The following is a 5,000-nucleotide window of genomic DNA, read 5'->3' on the forward strand; positions in this document are numbered from 1 at the left end:
CACCCCACACACGTACACACACACTGTACCAGGACTGCCCTGTACACACACCAACCTCAAAAACACACTCAAACACATTCCGTCGATCGTCAACCACACAACCCTTCCACATACACACACGTACGCACACACACACACACACCCACACACACACACACACGGCCTGTCTCAATGTCCCAGCCCCAAACAGCTGACTAGCAGATCCATTGGAATAATAATTCTATCTCAAATAATGCTAAGCGTAAAAGTGAAAATCCCCCGTAATAAAGGCGTGGCGGCGCCCCCTAATGAAACACCGCACCCCCCTGCTGTTCCCCGGCCAACGTTCCCCACGAGGATTTCGCCACTTTCCATAAAGCAATTTTGCGAGCCCACTCAAAACGTGAATCACCTAGGAATGAACAGAACGGTTCCCTGTGTTCCATCTCCACCCCCCCCCCCCCCCCCCCCACACACACACACACCCCCACACCCCCCCCCCCGCCCAAGAGAATGACAGTGACTAACCCTCCGTTGATACGGATGTGTGTGCGTGCGTTTGTCTGTGAACGAGTGTGTTGTTGAGTGAGTGTGAGTGTGTGAGTGTGTGTGTGAGTGTGTGTGCCTGTTGTATATTCCCGTTTGCTTGTGTTCCATCATCGCTAATGTTCACACTGATGCGTTGAGGGACGCTCTTCTGTGTTGTTGCGTGTGTGCGAGTGTGTGTGTGTGTGCGAGTGTGTGTGTGCGAGTGTGTGTGTGTGCGAGTGTGTGTGTGTGCGCTGATGTAGTGTAACGACATTGCTCTGATAGAAACACTAGCCCTGAACTCTGCTAAATTACATCCACATAAATTGTTTGCAAGAGCATAGAGAGATACACAATACACACTCATGTAGAGGCGGGTGTTGTGGAGAATGTCTTTTCTCCTTTTATTGTGCGGCCTTGTAGAGATTGTGCGCCTAACGCCACGGTGGCTCACGTTCATCGTGTTCATTCCTTTTGCAGAGCAAACTGTCAAAACTATAATAAAAGTCGCAGTCCAACTGGTGTTGCTTTGACAGTTAGAACAGTGTATTAAAGCCAGGACTTTTCCCTCAGTGAAAAGAAATATGGGTATTGTAACAATAAAATAAAATGTTTCCAAAGCTGTTAATATACTCTCATTTACAAAACTTTGTGGGCACACAAAATCAGACGTCGGCTGTTGCGTCGTTGACCGAGGGAGATGTCCGGTCCAGTCCTCTCCCTCCCCTCTCTCCTCCCCCGGTTTATGGATGATACACGGATTGACGGATGAGTGCAGACAGGCGTATTGAGCAGGGGGACGACGGTTCGGTGTGAACCGGGATTCACGCTAGATGCCCCCGCCCCTCTGGACTGGGCCGTGGGGTGGGTGGGTGGGGTGTAAATGAAGGGGGGGGCAGATTGACAGAGCAGCATGCGCCCCTGATTCCCCTGCACCCCCAGGCTCCACCTGATGTTTTTCAACCAGGGGCCCTCGTCTCCAAAACCACCCACCGCCTCGCAGCCCGTACGGGGGCATGGCTGCCTCCCAGCCCCCGGCCCCAGCCAAGCCCCAGGCCTCGGTCCAACCCACCCCCCCCCGTCCAACCCCCACCCCCGTCCAACCAACCTCCTCCTCGCATCCTGTATCCCCTGGAAGCGCGGCGAGGAGACCTGCTGGTGAAGAGGGGGAGGCGGGGAGGCAGATGCGCGGGCACGGGGAGCTGGCTCCGGGTCTTCTGCCGCCGCTGGGCATTCTGGGAAAGAGACCCACGCACTTCATCATCGGTTCGGTCTGAGGGCGCGGCACGCGGGGCGGAGAGAGTATAAGGTCAAGGCTGGGGTCGCTGGGAGTTGTCGAACTAGTTTGATACCATCGCCGTGTCGGCACACGACACAACAAACACACTCGACAATATTGACGAAGTCAATTCAAAGGACATATCATTAATAGATTGTATACACACACACACACACACACACAACACACACAAAACAAGTCAAACCTGAGCACTGTAAGGCTATGTATCACTGAACGCTAACATATGCTGAACACATGTTAATGTCCCACTTATCCACTTTGAGAGAATAAAAGTATTGAAGTTGCAGCGTTGGGGGAACGTTGAGCTCCGACGTTGAGAATAGGTCAGAGAAGGTCGCATAATTCATCCTTCCCTGACATTACGGCTAAGCAATTAGGCAGGACAGTAGCATACGTTACTAATGAACAATGCTCTATCTACGGCGCGCTCAACAATCCCATCCATCACCACCAAATACCCCTGACTTTCCAAAGGGACGAGAAGACCACGTACACACACACACACACACACACACAAAACACTCTTTTTCTCGAACACACAGACACACACACACACACACACGGACCCTGCTGCTGCCGCTGCACAGGCTTTTGGAGGTGTTCCCCCGGTTTGATGGATATCCGGCTCCTGCTCCCAGCCTCCCTGCTGAACGTGTGGCTGCGTCTCCTCCTCTCCTCCTTCCCCCTGTCAGCCCCATCCCTCCGTCGATCCGTCGTCAGGCCGGGGCGCGGCGGGGGTTCCTTCCGCCCCTCGCCGCGTCCTCGGGGCCCCCCCGCTATGCCCCCCCACCCTCCCTCGCCCCGCACGCGGTGCCCCTCCTCCGTGCCTGTCGTCTGCTTCCGAAAAAGAAAAGCTGGAAGGGGCCCGAGCTGGGAGGGCGCGATCGTCCCGTCCCGAACCCACCCCCTCCCCCCCCGCCCGCCCCCCCTCCATTTCTCCCTCTCCCACAGATCATTTCCTTTCGTTACTTATCGGTGGCATTTTAATGACTCGTCTGCCGTCGCCATTCCAAGAGACAGGAACTTCAGAGGGAAGGAAAGAGACAGAGAGAGAGAGAGAGAGAGAGAGAGAGAGAGAGAGGGAGAGAGAGAGAGAAGGGAGGAAGCTCTCACTCTGGGCTCGCTCTCCCTGCACTAATGAGAGAAAGCGGTTTCCTGGCTGGGTGGAGAGGGGGAGGATGTTCGGGAGTCTAGAGCTAACAAACTCCTGCCTCGCCCGTGCGGGGCGGGACACTTCACACAGCCGGGGATAAATAGAAATGTACACTACAGAAGAACGATTAAAAGTCAAGGGTGTTTTCACACGATAAGGGAGGGTGGGGGAGGGGGGGTGGGTAGGTGCTAAAAATGGAAAAAAAGAATAGAAAAAAGAAACTAATTCTTTGGAGAGGGACACTTATTGGGGATGGTTTTTTTGGGGGGGTGGGGTGGGACAAATGTGGGACAAATCTCCAAGAACTTGACATGTTTACCGCAAAGCAAAAACGTGTCTACGCTATAGCGTATTTCCCCGTGTCTCCTAAGTTGCTGCTGCCGTTAGACAAAGCAAAACAGCGCTGTTTGGAGGCTGCCAGTGGCGGACATATAATTTTGATAAATATACATGAAAGCAGGTGACAGGTCTGTCTGGCACCGCGGTCCGCCTCGCGCCCCCTCTTCAATCAATGAACGCATTGTTCCCGGGGCCTCCAGAGAGCGCGCGGAGCCGGCGATAAATATTGGCAGAAAAGAAAAATGTGTCGTTCTCCCCCCAATCGAGGGGAACGTAATGATATTCACAAGGAGACCCCCCTGCTGAGACGGGAGGCAAACTGTTCCTAAGCAACAAAACACATTTTCTTGTCCGAAACGCCGACAAAGCTGGGGGGGGGTGTTTTCGGGGGGAAAAAATTTCCCCGCCCGAATTAAGTCCGTTGCTCTGCGTGTGCGCCGCATCCCTCCGCGGCTTAGGGCGGCTTTGAGAAGCGGTGACCAGCATCACTCACGCCGGATCCCTTCCACCCGAGGCTGGGATTGACCAGACCTGGTGTGACACGCTAAGCCACACCTGCTTATACCGTGTTTAATGTGCTGCATTGCCTTGTGATAAAGATGCATTGAATGATGAAATATATAGGCCTGAGTATTAAAATAGTGTGTGGCACTGAAAGAATGTGTCAAATCAGCATATTTGTAAGGTAAGGCCGCCATCTAGTGGTCGTTTGTTGGAACTGTGACTGAAACTGATTCCCCCCATACCTGTCAACATTGGATTGTGAAAAATAGGGAGATTTTCTCTGGCATCGGCGTATCGGCCCACCATCGTTGACAGTAGTCCATTCGCCAATACCGACCCGTATATAACTTTACACCACAGATTAATAGAATTAATGTTTTTCAGGCTCGTGAGGTGTGATGCTAGAGCGCGTGTGCCCGCCTTTAGGTTGCCAGATTCACAACAAATATCCCCCCACATTCTTACTTTTCTTTCGTCGTTCTTCACTCTAAAATCGTGAGATTAGTGTGAGAAATTACAATTCGGGAGTGCAGCGGGAGAAAGGGTTACAAATCTGGAGACTGCCGCTGAAACCGGGAGTGTTGACAGGTATGATTCCCCCACATCCTAGTTTGAAGATGAAAGTGGACAATAATAGGTCTATATCAGCAAAATACACCAGCAGATAGCAGAGCCGGTCTGCAGAGTTTCTAGCAGAATAATAACTGGACAAAAGTGTTCGATGAAAATTAAACACTCGTATGTCTAAACATGATCTTTAGAAAGAGAATGTGACGTACCGTGTTCTCCTCTTCTGCTCTATTCTCCTCATTGTTAGTCGTGCACTTCCAAGCCCAAGTACACTTCCAAGCACAAGTACACTACCAAGGCCAAGTACACTACCACGGCAAAGCACACTACCAAGGCCAAGTACATTGCCAAGGTAAAGTACACTACCACGGCAAAGCACACTACCAAGGCCAAGTACATTGCCAATGTAAAGCACACTATCAAGGCCAAGTACACTACCAAGGCAAAGTACACTAAGAAGGACAAGTACACTCCCAAGGACAAGTACACTACCAATGCCAAGTACACTACCAAGGCCAAGTACACTACCAAGGCAAAGTACACTACCAAGGTAAAGTGCCCTCCCAAGGCGAAGTACACTACCAAGGTAGGAGGTTCTCAAATGGAATACTGCTCTTGTCTAGCTTG

The sequence above is a fragment of the Borostomias antarcticus genome (genome assembly GCF_949987555.1).
Source record: "Borostomias antarcticus genome assembly, chromosome: 5".
Classification (NCBI taxonomy): domain Eukaryota; kingdom Metazoa; phylum Chordata; class Actinopteri; order Stomiiformes; family Stomiidae; genus Borostomias; species Borostomias antarcticus.